General features: G+C 45.3%; 1 protein-coding gene across 5 annotated transcripts in view; it reads right to left on the bottom strand.

Moving 5' to 3' along the window:
• The window catches only part of LOC126237468 (PRL-1 phosphatase), a 673,482-nt gene that overhangs the window by 19,058 nt on the left and 634,315 nt on the right, over nucleotides 1-20,109 (bottom strand). For 2 of the 5 annotated variants that reach the window (XM_049947612.1, XM_049947608.1), the window contains exon 1: nucleotides 999-1,196. The exons of the other annotated variants lie outside the window; for them this stretch is intronic. The gene's annotated coding sequence lies outside the window, so the exon portion shown is untranslated. Of the gene's footprint in view, nucleotides 1-998; nucleotides 1,197-20,109 lie in introns of those variants that run through there. 5 annotated transcript variants of the gene reach the window in all.

Here is a 20,109-nt window from a genome sequence, read left to right as displayed (position 1 = left end):
GAAGCCCACACCTGTCGTAACTTCCAGTGCCATAGATCAACTTCCTAAATAGGCAGCCTGCGACGAAACAAGTGGCCGGAAAGAGAAAGCACTCCAGAGGTCTGTTTGGGACATCAACGCCGGCACAAAATGCTCAAGATAGCTCCAAACTACTTCACGTAACGCTTTTCCACAGACGGACAACGGCTCCGGCGATCCAACGACCATGGCAGGAAATTCGTTCCAACATTTTAACTCGTGCAAACAGAAGCACACTTTTTAACTAACAAATTAGCTACGGAAGGCAAAGCCGATGCCCGAACGCCTCATTAGTCTGCCTGTAACGCTGCACACTACCCAAGGCCGCTTTCCAGGAACGCTAGAAGCAGAGGGGCAAATAACGGGAACACTCGCCGCCAGATAAGAACGGCAAACAGTATCGTTCAACGGCGCGCCACGGTGGCCGAACTAGTTCCGCTGTAGGAGCGCTCAACAGGTATGACGAGCTACAGTAGTGGCTGAAGCAAATATTTGGCCGTGCGTGAGGCGTGTCATGAATGGGAGGAGAAAAGAAGGGGGAAGGGGCGGGGGGGGGGGGGATTTCCTGCTCAACAGCTGCCTGGTTATTACAACAGAAAAAAAATGGATGTACAGAATTCCAATTTCACTGCGTTCGAATTTTGCTGTAACAATATTCAATGAGATCTTAAAGAGAACCTGGAATATTACTACGGATGAGAGTACCGGTAATGAAAACCTGTTAAAACAACTGGCTAAATGTGTCTTGTATAGTATGGCTGCAACCAGGAGAAAGGTGAAGGATGGTCCGTGTCAATAACCTCGTTCAAGGAAGTTTATGTCTCTCTGACTACTACGGATCAGGGCGTGGTCGGGCGAATCCCTCTAAAGATCCCTTCCGTATATGCTGGAAAGTAACAGACTACAAGTTTGCGAAACCTGAGTAGCGCTGGCGCGAGTGTTCTGCCCGAGGTAGCTACGGCTGCAGCGGCTAGTACTACCTGTTGGTCTGCGCAGAGACGGCCTCCTCCTGCGGCCTCAGAATCCACCATGGAAGACGAAGACGACGCTCCTGCCGCTGACCGCTCAAGCCTCATCACATGCCTGCTCGCCTTCCGCCCCTCGTCTATCTCCGCAACCGCCGACACCTCTACCACCATCCACACTCGGCAAGGCCAGCCACCCTACTGACGGACACGACAGACTACTGCCGCCAGCCTCGCCCTGCCTGCGTCACGGGGCCACCGGCTGCCCCCTCCACCTCCCGCCCGGCCCCCCACCACCGGACACACGGGCTAGCGCCGCCGCCTCGTCCCTGCTCCCCGCGACCGGCGCGGAGCTACCAACGTGACGGCGCTAAACTGCACTAAATATACGCCGTCGAGCTCTTACCAGTGTCCTGGCCCAAGGCCAAGGGGCCGATCCGGGGACCGATCGTCTACATTTAGACGCTACATGCACACTACATCTCTGCCTGCCTCTTCAGCCGACAGCACTGTTACCCTTTCGACGAAACTAATCTCGCTGTGTGTTATCAGGAAAAACCGAGCTCGCGTGACATGGAAAAATGCGTTTCTCTTATCTTCTCGAAAAGTCGCAAACATTCCAACTGCTGCTTAAAATGCGCGATGAGTTACCATACTTCGCCACTAAGCGTGGGAAAATACATGGTAATATATCCTCTTATTGTAAGGCACCACCACTAGACTTTGCTCACAAGTGGTATCATTTGAACGAACGTTACTGTGTCAACAACGAAATACAGAATAATTTGCCTAACATGTCTACTAACCTTTCGGCTTCTAAATCACTGAAATCGATAACAGATAAGTGCAAATAATAATGGCTTGAGGTCGATTTCGGTGGATAAATAACTGTACAAAGCGATTCTCTTCAGACAGACGTACACACACTCCGACGCCCATAATATTTGCCGTGCCATCTAACAAACCCCAAATGAACTTCCACACGCGCAAATTCGCTACACAGTATAAAATTTGAAATGTAATCACACCACAGTGCGTCACTATGCATGCAATCTTAAAAACGGTTCGCACAGTCAAGGGCGAGCCTCAAACACGTAGAAACAAAACATCCGCATATACGAACTACTAAAAGTTATTGACTTCACGTTAAATTCTTTGTAAATTTTAGGAGAAAACAGCGACAATCTCTAAGCTTAGGATTTTAGTCTAACTCCCTGAAAGCATCCAAGCCACACTTTTGTGCGGTTTATGATCGATTTGAATATCAAGTGAATAAAGTGCTACGTTAAATAACCTACAGAAACATGAGGTTTCAGCAAACGTCTCCTTCAGACGCCGAAGAATTTCTTTTCATGCACAAATTGCTTACGTATTTTCGAGAAATTATCGTGCAGAAGGCAACTGCAATGCTATCAGAGGACGCGCTTTATTGCGCTCGAACCCCAGTTTCCGATTACAGGGGTTTTGCAGAATTGGCAGACCTGTTGACGTCATCGATTGAGGAGCTAATGACGTCACGTCTGCGTCACCGAAAGCGTGACGTCACACAGTGGTACCAACCAACTCCTGTCCCGGGATCGATCCTCTTGAACCGCGCCGACGATTCCTTCCTTTGCTGCTCGCGTGACGTCACAGGCGGAGTCTGAGCTTAAAAATAGCATCCCTGGAAGGAGGTGGAGGCGCGATCCATTACTGGGAGACCAAAATAAATGACGGTGGCCCGCGAAACGGGGTCAGTGAACAGGATGGCGAAGTACGTGTCGCAACAGGGCTGCTCACAACACAGCAACTTGGGCGGGAGGCGTTAACTCTGTGCATTACGCGCAGCGTCGCTGAATCTCGCAGTGGTTAATGTTAAAAAAAAAAACTTGGGCTAGCTGTGAGAGTACGGTACTCTTGTAGTGGAATTGCGTTGGTACAGAAAACAATATCCAATCTTCGAAACATTTTGCACGAATTCAACAGCTCCAGTGAACTATGTACAAAATGCATTCTGCAGATGTGCGGAACTTTTTCACCACGTAAGGCGTGAAATATTCCGCAAAATTCATTTGCTATTGCTTGACATAGTGCTGTGTGACGATAGTTACTGTTGATGACAAAAAATTTGGACAAACTGTAAAATTGTCGCAATTTAATCATTGCACCAAACAAACTTCGCGGCGGTTAAATCTTATTTGATGATATAAAACGGGAATGAGGGTATAGGTTCGCTAAAACACTAATTTGGGGAAACATAGATGAAAAAAATCAATTGTTGTAGCGGTTTTATGGAAGGCAACCTTCGAAAAAAGTTACACGTCAAATGAAAAACTAAACTACTTTAGTATTTTAAACATAGCTGCACAACAGCAACGGTTCCACGTAATAAAATTGTAAACAGCCGACCAGTTGCAATGGATAAAGAATTCTTTACCTAGGTTTCGACAAATACAAATTTGCCTTCTTCAGAAGGTGGTCTAAGGACGATGATCATCATAGCTTACATTAGAAAAGTATGAAACTTAAGTCAAGAATAGATTTTAACACGAATAAGAGAGCTCTTGCATTACAGAAATATGAGAACGACGACTGGTACTACTTTAACTGAAATCTTCTTTGGGTTGCGAAGAAAGGCAGCAACACTACAAAGGAATCAATTCCTGTATGCCAACAGATTTATGAGTATTACGAGATCTATTTCCAAACGCATTTGGCGATAATGGATGTGAGTAAGATGCGCGTCAGATAGTAGTGCTGCTTGAACCTTAAAGAAGCTTACCTGGCATTCTAGAAATAATTTAACCTAAATCTGACTGGTCCGAATTCTAGTTGTCGGTGGATGGCGCAGAACATTTTGACCGCTCAGCTCTTAATAAACGTGTAGCTGATTTTAGCCCAAAGAATTATCTAGTTCGCTGTGTGAAGCAGTAAATAATACAGTCAAATTCAGGCAGCAACAATATCCTTCAAACAGAATGGTTTCACAGTGTGATCTGGCAGTACGAAGATCCGTCGGCACATAGTGACGGATGAGCGAAGTATCAATCTGGAAACCTGTTGGAATTCGGAGTTATTTTTGTAATGGGTTTTCCAGCGCATTGGTGAAATAGCTAATGCTTGTCAAATTCTGAAGAGCCTTCAATGATGTTTTTTAACAGAACTGACGACATGTATCCAGACAATTTCGCCTGCTGGCAAGACTTGCGTGTCTATCGGAAAGGAGGCATACATACCTTAAACGACCAAAAAAACTCTAGTAGTTTAGATATTTAAGTTTCACAAACCCTCCCACTAATATTTCGAAACGTCCGGCTGCTTCCCTTCGCCGTTAGATTTTCATGATCTCTTGATACAGCACAACTAATTTGGAATGCACAAAATGCATTATTTATTCGTTTTTACATTCTTTGGCAACTCCGTTTCCCTGTTCGGAACGAGAGCGATATACTGAAACGTCTGGGACAACAGCTGGCGTAACATTTTACTACGGCTACGAAGCTGAAAGAATTGGTGTTTTTATACAAACGGAGCGAACAGAAAGACCGAAGACAGGCAACAATCTCGTCGTGGCGGGATCTGGTGGAACGTCCGAAACTGGACTTAGCGCTGAGGTAAGTTAGATCAGTAATGAGTCAACTGGTGTCAGGAGATGTGAAGAAATCTGAGTAGCAACGAATGACAATATTTGTGAAAAGATAGTCGACCAAATTAGGATAAAATTTGAACACAAGCACGTCGAAAGCAACGCGGAAGTCATGTGGGGTGACTGTTCACAGTACAGGCTGCGCGGTTGACAAATGATAAGTCAACATAGGCCCCCGTTCCTGATTAGCGTCGTAGAGTTCCGGTGTGCTGTTACCGACTCAACCTGAAAATGGTGACTCTATACGTACGGTTTCAAGGTTCTGAAAGATTAAGACCAATAGGAATGGCGACAACACTAGGATTTCGAATGCGCCGAGGACCATGTTTGAAGCGGATTAAAGAATGAAATCCATGAAGAGATTAAAAAATCCACGAGAAAATGGACACTGAAATTACTCGGGAAAGAACACTTGGTATAACACGAAGTCAGTATTTCCAGAAATTGATGCATCTGCCTCCATGGGTGAATTGCCGAATAGTTGCCTATTTTGCCACAAACCGACAGTTGTGCTATAGAACTGCAAGCTGTGAAAAGTTCTCTCGTGGAGAGAGAGAGAGAGAGAGAGAGAGAGAGAGAGAGAGAGAGAGAGAGAGAGATACAGCATCTTCCACTATTTACTGGTATTCACAATCAACGGTGTCCGCTAATGGCTTGTGTGTCACCTCTCCCGCGGTGTACCGTTTTCTATTTGTCCTTTGGCATCTTCTTGTTTACCCACATTCTACGAGGGTTACACATCAACCCTACGCTATCACACCATGTCTACCCCTTCTGACTCAGCATACCGTAGAGTTCTGGCGAAATTTGCTGTGAGTCACTCGTGGGGAAATTGCCACGTGTTATCTTAGTAAGGTATCCTTTGGTACATCCTACATCATCTGACAGCCGGCGATCCCCTTGCTGAAGATTCTCAGTTATTCTTAATTTTCTCGATTCTGTACTGCTACCAGTTATCAGGAAGAGTATCAGTCATTTAATTCTTCCGTGTGTTATGGGACACACAGGTACGCTACAGTAATATGCAGTTTTGAGCTTAGGGGCGTTCATATCCCGCATCTGTCTACTGCTCTAATGCAGCGAAAAGCTTTTAGAACTTGGAGATGCAGTGGATTTTCGTTGGTGAAGTGTGTATTTCACGAAGATCATAACAAATCACCACCTTCGTTCAAAGGATGTCGCAAGTAACAGTTTTCTTACACATCACAGACGTCTTACGAACTGTTAGAATTCCCCACAGTAACTCTGCTCGTTTTATATGAGGGTGTATTGGGACGCATATGCACCAAAAATCTTCATATAATTTAGAAAACATTGGTATGGCACATGTCAAACCCATTTTTAATTCTACGTTGAAAACTGATGTACGGTACTTTACACATTTCATTGCCACGAGAATAAATGTGATTTGGTATTGATTTGTTATACTTTTTCCACATTTCCGACTCTTAAAATCATTCTACGAACAGAAATATAGCTTTGAAAATTCTAGGTTCACGGGACCTATGTCCCATTTCAGTGTAATGTGAAAGTGTACTATGCGTCGTAAAGGAAGACCGTTTTTGACCTTTTATTTTTCAAATATATGAAAAATGAATTTTGCACTCGAAAGAGTCCAAGTGAACTGTTTACTAACAGCGTGATAAGAATCACAACCAAGGAAAGGGAAACTTCAAAAAATTTAAAGGCACGAAAAAAAGTACTGCTAATATTTGAGTCGGTTCCCAAAGTAACACTAATATGGAATGTTTGGCTATGAAAACGAGCGAAATACAAATTAGTTTCCCCACGTGTTTCTGCAGCTTCGAAGACAATGCTCGGCATAGGAAGATACTTAAGATTAACGTCCCTTGCAAATGTACGCCAGTGGAGACGCAATCACGTTCGTATTGCGACAAGGGCGAATGAAAATATTTGCTAACTTCCATCTGATCACTGACACTACTCAAAGCCAAATCACGAAGCCTAAATAGATTTGAATCGTGCTCTTTCTGAGTCCAGTGTCTCAAATACTCGAGCGCCTCTCCCTGTCATTCAGAGACTGGAGAGAACGCTCGCAGACGGAAAAATCCGTAGACGAGGTCCAACAGGAACACTTCATGTTCCACGCATATCGGACCTGACGGCGAGAGGGCCAGTAACTCTGCGGAAGGCATTTTTGTCATCTCGCGATGACGCAACACCATCTCGTACGAGTTTTCGTCGAAATCGAGTTTCCTGCAGCACACTGTCCAAGATTTACATCTGCCACGGCTGAACTTAACCTCGGGAGAAAAATCCAAATGCTTTTGAGTGCAGTATTCTGATGTCCAGGAATCTATGGAATGGCATGGACCCCGGCTAAGTTGTGTCTGCGCTCGTTAGTCGTGCTGCTTTAGGGCTAGCTTCGAGGTCGATGAATGTAGGGTGTGGTGATCCAACTTTTGCTTAAATGAATTTTGCGTTTCGTCTAGCAGCGTCAATTATCTCATTGCTCAATGTTTCAGTAGCTTAACAACATGTACCATTCGCAATCAGTATGGAGAATTTCAATTCAAAAGTAGGACAAAAACTGACGAAAGACATTTCTGTGGGAAACCAAATATTATATCAGAAATTACTAATACAGTAGTGTAATCGAACGAGAAGTACATATAACGTATATTTAACATATTCATTCAGAAGAAAACCAAGAGAAACAGGAGTTCTCAAGGACCAAATGGAATCAAAAATACAAAGAAATTTCACACGATGTAACACTACTATAAGCGATCAGATTTCAGTGGCCCAGAGTAAAAATACAGTTAGAAAGAAATATATTCATCGGGAAAGAAAGAAACGTAGATGAGAATTTTTTTTCAATTGACTGATGTTAAGGTAAGCAATAATCTGTAAAATAAGGAGCATCCATCCATAAACACGAAAGGGCCACTTATTTAACAAAAGCACTAGAGACACGGTTGTAATGCTGTAAAATATACTGCATTAAACAATCCCGGAACGTCTTCGAGATCATATGAGAAGCTTCAATGAAAATATGGCGAGACGAAAGTTTGTAAACAATAGTGAATATTAAGATGATAATACGATGTGTCATACGCCACGGCAGTCAACAATAGTGAGAATATTTTTTCAGAATTCGCCGAGTTCTTTAACCTTTCCTACGGTTGGAGAGATTTATTAGAAAAGTAGTTAAAAGTGAAATCAGTTACCTTCTGGAAGAATATGCATTTTACTGCTTGCCTCTAGTGTTGATAAATTTCTGCAGCTACTAAAATACCTACACGGAGGAAGTTCGAAAGTAGGCCAGAAGATCAACGGGAGCCACGAAAACAGTGTGTTTCTTTTGTATTTGCGACAGTCTTAGACAAGTGCAGAAATTGAAAAGAAACTGGGCTGCAGTGCTTTTGGTGAATTATTATAAACATGATTTTCAAACTTTGGTTTTTGATGTCTAACAGAATATTTAAGATTAACACACATTACAGTTTTATGTTATGGCAGTCACAGTAGGTCTGATAACGCAACAAACCGCTGAAAACCGTGGGGGGTCGCTTAGCAAGCAATGTAAGTTCTTGTTTGAAATTACGAGGAGGAGGATGATTTTAGCGAAGTGAATGGCTGGAAGATCGACCAAGCTATTTATTGGATTCCAACGGAAGAAAAAAGGCCGCCAGTATCACGTATTGGATGTCAAACGGTGGATGCTAGTGCAAGTGCGACCATTCGCGAGTACTGCTGCAGTATTTGGAGAGGTTATCAACAAGGCTTAAAAACAGACATTCTAGGAATTTAACTAAGCTCATGCAAAGGTATAAAAGAGATGTTACAGGAACGTAAATGGGAAGCCGGTGAAGGACGACGCAGTTACCGCGAAACCCTGTTGGATAAATTTAGATCATGTAATGCTGTGATCAAGAGTCGCGTAAGAGTCGTAACTATTGACTTTTCACGCGCAGGAACACATTCACTTTCAGACAGTTTTCTCGCATGTCAGTAGGGCAGTTCTCCTCGATGGAAAGAAATATAGCATTTATGGCGCATTTTGTCGCAACCAGAGTATTCCTTATCACGGATCACTTGTGTCCCCACAGTACGAAATGACACTGACTACATTCCTTGATAAATGGAAAGTAGTGCTGACCTGGATGACAGGGCCAACCCTTCAGCCTTCTATGTCTACGTCCACCTCGTGGCTTAAATCTGTCAGTTACTGCATCTCACAGTCGATGCTACTCGGCCGTAATGGTGAAGGCACGAAAAGTCTTCATTTGCCTTCGGGAACTTAGTGGCATTTCATTTGTAATGACCTGACAGAAAATTCTTAGGAACCCAATGCTTACCAGACCGCTTATTTGTTTCTCTCTCTCTCTCTCTCTGTCTGTCTGTCTGTCTGTCTGTGTGTGTGTGTACACACCATTATTGAAGACAGCGTTTCGCATAGTAAGTGAAACTCATTAACGTACAATAACCCTAACGTAAAGTAGCCGTGCATCAAACTGATGGTGTCTGACGGAAAAATGTAAGCACGTTTTTCGGATATGTACAGTCTCTGCCTCACGTTACATACCCAACCGCCCCTATGGGTTTGTAAAACATCTTATATAATTAAATACTGGAGTAATTGCGGGAAGTAAAAATTCACGTTGCATGTTTTATAAACCCCAATGCACTTTCCAAAACATGTATCTGAACAACAGAGTTCCTTCAAACGGGAAGTATTCATTTGCAGAATGTCACCAATACGCTTTTTCCCCTTCCTTTATGACTGTGTCAAAAGAAATACAGTTAAAGAAAACCATTATGGATGCTCATCATTGCAGCATCCAGTTAACATTGCTGCCTAAGTTTTACTATTACTCTGACTTCATCGAAAAAAATGTTCGCTTAATCTGCATGTTCCATAGATACCACTGACTCAGCTGGCGACAGAGGGAGCGTCTCAGCAGTGCAAGAGCCGACCAAGAATTGGTTCCAACAAAGCGCTATTACAAACTTCGCGAATTCTATCACTGATACTAAACTCTTCCACTGTCTCCGAAAAAACTGCAAACACAACCGAATAGCTGAAATGAGATATATTAATTAGACGAAAACAACATTGTAACAGCGCCAGCTGGAATGAAAACTGCTCGAATAAGGGCGAGGGGTGGTCCAAAGCGTTATTGACTTGCAGAATTTGTGAAATACTTTCTCTTGAAGAACCCATTAATTTTACTGAAATTGTAATAATTTGTTTGTTTGTAAATGAACATCACATCTACCGATTTCCGTCCCATAGGCGTAATTCCCTCGTGGTGGCTCCAATTATTATTACTGTTGCTATTATTATTATTATTATTATTATTATTATTATTATGGGACTGCAGTTACTGCAGAGTACGAGAAAGAAAAGGATCATTATCGAAGACAGCTCAGTTGTTCTACGCTATATTGACAATGACTCAAATGTACACGGGCCCTAACAGCGAATCTCGGAACAAAGGAGGAAGGCGAGTGAGATACTACGGAACAGGGCTGGGGATACTTTGGGAATGCTCTCTGCTGAGCAGCGCAGCGCCTCCTTGTCCAGGCATTAGCCCTGCAGACTACACAAAGCACTGGCTAACGAGCCCAGGTGCCCAGAACAATGCGAGAGGCGGCGCCGTGACGTCACAGCCTGCGTCACTGTCCGTTCCGTTCCGGCCGCCACAGTAGGCTGCTAACAGCCTTTCGGTTCTGCTTTCGCCGCCGTGATCTGCCACTCGGGCAACCAGTCCTGAAAGTGTTGGGTTTCAGTCTCCAAATTGTAAAGCGGTTCCCTCTCTGAAATTCAGACAGTAATCAGCACGGCTGGTGCTTCTGACACAGGAGATGCACCGTATTTACAACAAGCACTCTTATTAAACAAACTACCATCCACTCCAATGCCAGGACTATTTTGCTACTGTTGAAGATAGTTTTCCGTGAGTTAGGAAAAAGAGTTTTCCTTTTTAACAAGAACGATTCTCATCACTTGATAGTTACGATACAAAATTCCACATATAATTTTTTTTTCTTTTTCGTTTGTGTGGCCATATTGTCCGTAGTTGCTTTACAATTTTTGAGGGTATTTTCGCTCTGTCGTTGCAACTTCAAAAAATATGTATTTCTTCAGAAGACGCGTTTCGTTTTACCGAGGTAAAGCATAACTAGTGGTGGTGATTTTCGTCGATTTCTCGCCTACATCGGGGAAATGCGAGTTCAAATGTGTGTGAAATCTTATGGGACTTAACTGCTACGGTCATCAGTCCCTAACCTTACACACTACTTAACCTAAATTATCCTAAGGGGACACACACACACACACACACACACACACACACACACACACACACACACACACACACACACACACGTGGGAGGACTCGAATCTCCGCCGGTACTAGCCGCACAGTCCATGACTGCAGCGCCTAGACCGCTCGGCTAATAGGAATAGTTTTAGTCTAATTTTTAGTTCCTCTGCGGAACTACGCATTTTTTATGTTTTACATAGCACACGCTTTCACACACCACTGTTTTCTGTTTGTTTTTAGAAGTACAAAAACTAACAGAAAACACTGGTGTGCGAAAAAGGCCGCCGTGTAAAACGAAAAAAGCTTAGTTCTGAAGAGCGACGAAAAACTGTTCTTTCAGTGTCCAAAGCAGAAAAACCTCAGCGATGTACTATCAGATGGCATTATCCGATTTAAGCGAGAAATCAGGCGGAAACCACCACAACTTATCACGCTTTACCTCAATAAAGCGAAACGCGTCAGGTGGAAAAAACTACGCGTTTTTTATAGTTGCAACGACAAAACGAAAATACACTCAAGACACGTATTTTTCCTTCATTTCTTCTTCTTTGATTGCATTCTGTGAAATTTATGTTCGAGCGTGCAATAATGAAAATATATTGTTCTGAATGTTTTTCCAAAATAAATTTTATCTTGGGAAATTCCGTAGGTGTCTCAAATTTTAGTTGGAATCCAATGTTGTTTACGAACCGCATTCTAAGATATTTTCAAGATAAATACAGTAACTGCATATTTGGACTCTCATCTACACTCCCGGAAATTGAAATAAGAACACCGTGAATTCATTGTCCCAGGAAGGGGAAACTTTATTGACACATTCCTGGGGTCAGATACATCACATGATCACACTGACAGAACCACAGGCACATAGACACAGGCAACAGAGCATGCACAATGTCGGCACTAGTACAGTGTATATCCACCTTTCGCAGCAATGCAGGCTGCTATTCTCCCATGGAGACGATCGTAGAGATGCTGGATGTAGTCCTGTGGAACGGCTTGCCATGCCATTTCCACCTGGCGCCTCAGTAGGACCAGCGTTCGTGCTGGACGTGCAGACCGCGTGAGACGACGCTTCATCCAGTCCCAAACATGCTCAATGGGGGACAGATCCGGAGATCTTGCTGGCCAGGGTAGTTGACTTACACCTTCTAGAGCACGTTGGGTGGCACGGGATACATGCGGACGTGCATTGTCCTGTTGGAACAGCAAGTTCCCTTGCCGGTCTAGGAATGGTAGAACGATGGGTTCGATGACGGTCTGGATGTACCGTGCACTATTCAGTGTCCCCTCGACGATCACCAGTGGTGTACGGCCAGTGTAGGAGATCGCTCCCCACACCATGATGCCGGGTGTTGGCCCTGTGTGCCTCGGTGGTATGCAGTCCTGATTGTGGCGCTCACCTGCACGGCGCCAAACACGCATACGACCATCATTGGCACCAAGGCAGAACGGCTCTCATCGCTGAAGACGACACGTCTCCATTCGTCCCTCCATTCACGCCTGTCGCGACACCACTGGAGGCGGGCTGCACGATGTTGGGGCGTGAGCGGAAGACGGCCTAACGGTGTGCGGGACCGTAGCCCAGCTTCATGGAGACGGTTGCGAATGGTCCTCACCGATACCCCAGGAGCAACAGTGTCCCTAATTTGCTGGGAAGTGGCGGTGCGGTCCCCTACGGCACTGCGTAGGATCCTACGGTCTTGGCGTGCATCCGTGCGTCGCTGCGGTCCGGTCCCAGGTCGACGGGCACGTGCACCTTCCGCCGACCACTGGCGACAACATCGATGTACTGTGGAGACCTCACGCCCCACGTGTTGAGCAATTCGGCGGTACGTCCACCGGCCTCCCGCATGCCCACTATACGCCCTCGCTCAAAGTCCGTCAACTGCACATACGGTTCACGTCCACGCTGTCGCGGCATGCTACCAGTGTTAAAGACTGCGATGGAGCTCCGTATGCCACGGCAAACTGGCTGACACTGACGGCGGCGGTGCACAAATGCTGCGCAGCTAGCGCCATTCGACGGCCAACACCGCGGTTCCTGGTGTGTCCGCTGTGCCGTGCGTGTGATCATTGCTTGTACAGCCCTCTCGCAGTGTCCGGAGCAAGTATGGTGGGTCTGACACACCGGTGTCAATGTGTTCTTTTTTCCATTTCCAGGAGTGTATATTTTATGCCAGATTCAGACTCGCCTACGTTGGAATTATTGATAAATGAACCGGAAAGTTTGCAAGATCATTCTGAACATCTTTAACTTAATTCTACGTCCAGTAATGATCGGCTGATAACCTGGTTCTCTTCGGGTGTATTGCAGAGCGGCGGGTGGGGGTAAAATTTTACCTAGGCTCCGTCCGGCCATACTAATTTTCTGTACGTCCATCTTTACAGAGATGGTTGCTGGACTCGGCTGTTCGATACAGGCTGTTAACTCAAACACCTTTCAACCGTCTACTTTCCGAACTTGCTTTATTTGGTTACCAGTTACAGCCATCACTTCACGTGATTGCTGTAGCAACCAGAAATATAATACAAGTATTCGAATGTTGGCCACTGTTTTGACCAGAACCGAGGTGGAATCTTCCTACACGGCGGTCAGGGTCTGAAGATGGCGTAGTGTACGTAGGCTGTTTAGGTTTTTATGTTGGTAACGCCACGTAGCGCTCTGTATGAAAATCACTGATTGTGCTGTGTGCAGTTTGCGGCCGGATCGCACTGTTGAAATATTCGCTAGTGTAGTGTCCAACTTTACAAATTTCCTTTTTCTGGTGGACACACGTCCAGATCGTCCGCTTATATTAACCTCTCAAAACTCTGGCATCTCCCTCTCTCTCGCCACATCCACCACTCCTGGCGGCTCACCTCCAACTGCACAACGCTACGCGCTGTTCACATCCAACTGCCCAACACTACAATAGCGAATATTCCAACAATGCCAACCAGCCACAGACTGCACACAGCACAGTCAGTGATTTTCATACAGAGCGCTACGTGGCGTTACCAACATAAAAACCTAAACAGCCTACTTACAGTTAGTAAATCGCCGAAACTGGTAGCCAAATAAAATAAGTTTGGAAATTGAACAGCTGTTTGGTGCGACATCCTATACTCTTTTTCAGTGTAACATTCTTTAGTACCCTTACTTGACAGTTATCCTTTAAGTACTATTTGCAGATTGGTGGGTTCTACTTAATCGGACATTGTTTGTGCCCTGTTCTCTCTGGTTCACTTCTCTCCTGGATTAAGGAAAAAACCCTCGTTTGTTGGTAGTATCGGCCTCCACGCGTCATTTTCTGATACGCCTCATTTCTTATGTCTAGCGAATCGCAGCGTCCGCTTTCTTCCTCTTCCCAATTACAAAAGCCCCAAACAACTGATCTATTACAAGGACTTAGAAGCGTGGACGTTTGAGATGTTTCGGAGACAGTCTTCGATAGTCACTGCTAACCAGTTCATGAAATGGCCATTATCTGCCTTTGCACCACAGACAATGTGGCTCGGGGACCGGTGAATGTCGGCTCACCTGCTGCGATGTAATGTTCCATCCGCCTGGCACGCAATCTCGTGAGCCATTCAGACCAACTCAAGTTCGCGTCGTCTCGCCTCACGCAAATTGTACACCGCGCATAAATAAACGTCAGGGCGTTAGCACTCGCTGGCCGAGAAGATGTATTGAGCTAGCACCCCGCTAAACCGGCAGCAGTACGGCGAAGCAACTTTCGTCGCGAAACGTTGGTCAGCTCTCGCCGGCCGGGCTATGCACTTCCTGAGTGGCCAACTCCGCGCCCGGGCTTGCATACAAAATTAGCCTCAGCTTCTGCCAGCTCTACGTCTGCAAAGCCGCGCCCCGCCTTCAGGCTCACCACAGCGAATCGAGGCATAACTGCTGTTCTGCGAAGCCCTCTCTCCATCACCAAACATGTGCGCTAAAACGTACTAAAGACAACCAGCACCGTATTATGATCTACAGACACCTAGGCTGAACCTGTGGTGTGGGGCCTCATCAGGGAAGTTTGTGGCACCTAATCGGAAAAATAGCGTTTTTGAGCGATTTTCGAATAATAATCGAGCATTTAAGATTTGTTACTTAACTATACAGACTGAAGCGCCAAAGAAACTGGTATACGCAGGCGTATTCAAATACAGCAGGCAGAATACGACGCTACGGTCGGCAATGCCTATATAAGGCAAGCGACTAGCAGAGTTATTACATCAGTTACAGCTGTTACAACGGTAGGTTATCAAGATTTAAGTGAGTTTGAACGCGGTATTATAGTCGGCGCACGAGCGATGAGACACAGCATCTCCGAGGTAGCGATGAAGTGAGGATTTTCCAGTACGACCGTTTCATGAGTGTATTGTGAATATCAGGAACCCGGAAAACATCAAATCTCAGACATCGCTGCGGCCGGAAAAAGATCCAGCAAGAACGGGACCAACGACGACTGAAGAGAATCGTTCAATCTGCCAGAAGTGCAACCCTTCCGCAAATCGCTGCATATTTCAATGCTGGGCCATCAACATGTGTCAGCGTGCGAACCATTCAACGCAACATCATCGATATGGGCTTTCCGAGCCGAAGGCCCATTTTTGTACCCTTGACTACACCACATGCAGCTGTATGCCTCACCTGAGCCCGTCAACACCGACACTGGACTGTTCGGACGAGTCTCGTTTCAAATTGTATCGAGACAACCTCATGAATCCATGGACCCTGCATGTCTGCAGGGGACTGTTGAATCTGGTGGAGGCTCTGTAATGGTGTGAGGCGTGTGCAGTTGGAGTGGTTTGGGATCCCTGATACGTCTAGATACGACTCTGACAGGTGACACGTACGTAAGCATCCTGTCTGGTCACCTGCATCTGTTTGTGTCTATTGTGCAATCCGACGGACTTGGGCAATTCCAGCAGGATAATGCAACACCCCACCCGTCCAGAATTGCTACATAGTGGCTCGAGGAACACTCTTCTGAGTTTAAACACTTCTGCTAGCCACCGAACTCTCCAGACATCAACATTATCGAGCATATCTGTGATGCCTTGCAACGTGCTGTTCAGAAGAGTTCTCCAGCCCCTCATACTATTACGGATTTATGGACAGCCCTGCAGGACACATGGTGTGAGTTTCCTCCAGCACTGTTTCAGACGTTAGTCGAGTCCATGCCACGTCGTGTTGCGGCACATCTGCGTGCTCGCGGGGGCCCTACACGATATTAGGCAGGAGTACCAGTTACTTTGGCTCTTGCCGCGATGATTTTCTTTCCTCTTACGTCGTCGTCGATCACCTTCAAAAGCGCCTGAAACCGACAATGCTGTAATACGGATGTTGACAATTTTTTTGGATTTGTTTCCAATTGGTGGTAGTACACAAGGGTACTACGAAAGTTTTTCAGTACGGTGCCATAATAAGTTGCAGGAGGCTGATTGTCGCTGTGTTCTGAGAATACTTCATACTTGCATTGCAACCGCTGTGCCACGTCTGTAGGCGTAGGCGTTCACTAACAGGGTTAGTTTGAAGTGCTTGGTATGGTATCGTAGTTACGAAGTGAGATTTGGGCAGTTTTGCGGTACTACCTTGCGCGTGGTTTAAACATAGACCAGTGCCATGAAGAAATGACTCTTCAGTCGGTGATGTGTATCCACATTGTACTATTACATTCAGGTGGTACAGAGAATTACACAGAGAGGAAACTTCACTCTGGAGGACGGTAAGAGGACAGGAAGGCCAAGATCGTCAATTACGGAGGAGAAACATTGATGTATCAGGAAAATGCTGCACGAAGACTGGCGAGTGACCTATTAGCAGATAGAGGATGCCTTGGGACTAAATGCACCAGCAATTCGTTCGATTCTGCATCATCATTTGCGAGTAAAGAGACTTCGTTGTCTCTGGGTGCCACATAGACGCACGGAAGAGCAGATGACACGACGTGTGACTTGGTGCCCGGAGACGTTAAAGACGTTAAAGACGTTTTCTAAGGGACAATCTCAGCATGTAACATCGTGACAGGTGACGAGACGTGGCTGTACTACTATGATGTGCCGACTACGACTCAAAAGAAAATCTGGGTCTTTGGAGATGGCACTACCGTAGATGTCAGAAAACCCCGATCAGCAAAGAAAATGGATATTTTTTTTCCAAATCGAGTGGAATTGTGGAGCGTGTGTTTTGAACACACGGAAGACAGTAACAGCTAAGTAGTACACTGGGCAGTGCCTGCCCAAAGTCATCCAATCTTCGAAGAACCTGCGACCAAAGTCAAGAATGGACCCACTGTTCTTCCATCACGACAACCCTCCAACTCACCGCGCCGAAGCTTGCACCGAATATTTGCGGGGTACAGGACACTTTTTGAGCAACCTACTTACAAGTCCAGACCTTGCTCCTTGTGACTTTCCACTGTTTGCATATGTGAAAATGAAGCTGAAAGGAAAGCAGTTTTCAAGTGATGAGAACCTCCAGAAAAGGCTTGGGACAACGGGTGTGCCTTGCTCCGTGCAGAAACTTGGGAGAACTGGTTTCGTGACTGGCTTCGGAGGATGGAGAGATGTATCCAATGCGGTGGAAATTACGTCGAAAAAAATTAAATAAAGCTGTACTACAGAACTTTCCTAGTATCCTCTGTATAGCTATCATAGAAAAACATTTTTTACTAGAAACACTTTCGTGTTTGACATTTCTTTATCTGATTTGTATTTGCATAGATGCACATCATTATAGGCCCATATAGTTGACAATCTGCTGTAGAATTATGGAACATAGTTTTTGCTCAATTATAAGGTTTTTGGAGAAGGAAAATCTCTTCCATTAAAAAAAATCAACATGGTTCCGCAGTCAGAGATCTTTCTAAACTCACTCTGCTCTGTTCTTCCATGAGATCCATGGCGCTATAGACAACGGCGCTGAGATTGACGCCGGGTTCATCGACCTCAGTAAGACATTTGACACCGTCCCGCACTGCCCTTTAGCGGGAAAAAATACGAACTTACCGAGTATCCGACTGGATTTGCGAGTGGATTCAAGACTTCCTTGCAGATAGAACTCAGAGGGTTGCTCTTAGACGAACAAAACCGACAAATGTTAAGGTAATTTTCGGAAGTGTGGTAGGACCGTTAACTGTTTACTATGTATATAAACGATACAACAGAAAGCGTCTGAAACTTTTTGAGACTGTTGGCAGATGAGGCGTTTGTCTGTAAGAGAGCAGGAACGCCAGGAGACAGTCACGATTTTCACAATGACCGCCAGAGAATTGGTGAATACTGCAGTCTCTGGCAGTTGACCCTGAACGCAAATAAATAACTAACATATTGCGCATACATAGGAAAAGAAATCCACTACTATATAACTTTATTATTGATAACAAATTGCTGGAAATACCATGTACCGCAAAATCTATAGGAGTAACTATTCAGAGCGACCGTAAGTGGACCCAACACATACAGCAAGTAGTAGGAATAACAGATGCCAGACAGATTCATAGGAAATTTAACTCATCCACGAAGGAAGTGGGTTACAATCCGCTCGTGTGACCGATTCTTCAGTATCATTCATCAGTCTGGGACCCTTACGAGATAGGACTGAAACAAGACAAAGAACGGCGCGTTTCGTCAGAAGATCGTTGCAAAGATGCTCAACAAACTCTAGCGGCAGATGCTGTAAGTGAAGCGTTTTGCATGACTGAAAGGTTTACTTTTGGAATTTCGAGAGAGCACTTTCTGGGACGAGTCGAGCAACAGATTACTTCCTCTCACTCACATCTCGAGAAATAACCACGCTGGAAAAAATTCGAGAAATTCGATCGAATACAGAAGTTTCCCGTCAAACCTTTCTTCCCACTTGCCATTCGCGAGTGGAACACGGGAGTGAAGGGGTGGGGGGGGGATAAGTTAGTGGTGCCAGAAGTACCCTCCGCGACACTCCCTCATGTGGCTTGCGGAGTATTGCTATGGATGTAGGTATTTCCCACCAAAAAAGTCTAACGGTGACTACGTGACGTCACGAGTCACTAAACTATCACACCGTATGGATCTTGAGTCATGTACGTTCCCTTCAATCTGTCTGAATAAAAGGTTTTTGTTGTGACGTAACAAGACAGCCCAATCTGTCTGAATAAAAGGTTTTTGTTGTGACGTAACAAGACAGCCACGCCACTCGTAAGTAGCCGAAAGGCACGCGTTAACTCACGCAGGCTAGTAGATAGGTCTGAAACCGGATACGTAATGAATGCTATAAAGAAAAGTACGTAGCTCCTGGAATACTTAACTTTAATCCATCCTTGTGGTACATCGCTCTTGACGATACAAGTGAGACTCTTTAGATACAAGCTATGTAATGCTAATGGCGCCTTGCTAGGTCGTAGCCGTTGACTTAGCTGAAGGCTATTCTAACTATCGGCTCTGCAAATGAGCGAGGCTTCGTCAGTGTGCATCGCTAGCTACGTCGTCCGTACAACTGGGCGAGTGCTAGTAAGTCTTTCGAGACCTGCCGTGTGGTGGCGCTCGGTCTGCGATCACTGTCAGTGGCGACACGCGGGTCCGACATGTACTAATGGACCGCGGCCGATTTAAAGCTACCACCTAGCAAGTGTGGTGTCTGGCGGTGACACCACAGTTTTCTTAAAATCTTATATACGAGCTCCAAGAACTCAATAACCTGCGTCTGGCAGCAGGAATAAAATTTGTGGCTCTTGTTTAGAATGAATTGAGGCACACAATAAAACTGCTTTCTGTGAAATTTAACTTGCTTCAAACTGTCTGAATTCCATTGATCACTCTGTTGAAAAGTAGCGACTTGAATGGATGCCACTGGAAATTTGATCCAAATGAGTGCGGGATTTGAGATGTACATTAACTCATATGATTCTTCCACTGCAACATTCAGCCGAAGAAGCCTACAGAACAAATTTGCGTCTACATCATTTGCGAGAGAACTCCTGCCAGAGTACTAGAGACATTTTGTTGTTTAAATTTCTGTGGTGTGGGGAGAGGGAGGGCCATGTTGGCCGCAGTCTAGACAGCCTGCGCGTAAATGCATCAACAGAAACATACTAATTATGTTGTTACTACTACGACTACTAAGTTTCAGGACGTCAATTCTGTCACACCCGTTGGGCAGTATAAATGGAGAGAAAGCGTTTTGACAGGCAGGACCGCGCCCGGGTGCAGATGGACACCCCTGGACTGAGCGACAAGCAGCGACCGGCAG

This window comes from Schistocerca nitens, chromosome 2 (genome assembly GCF_023898315.1).
Source record: "Schistocerca nitens isolate TAMUIC-IGC-003100 chromosome 2, iqSchNite1.1, whole genome shotgun sequence".
NCBI lineage: Eukaryota > Metazoa > Arthropoda > Insecta > Orthoptera > Acrididae > Schistocerca > Schistocerca nitens.
This window is presented reverse-complemented; position numbering and strand designations above follow the sequence as displayed.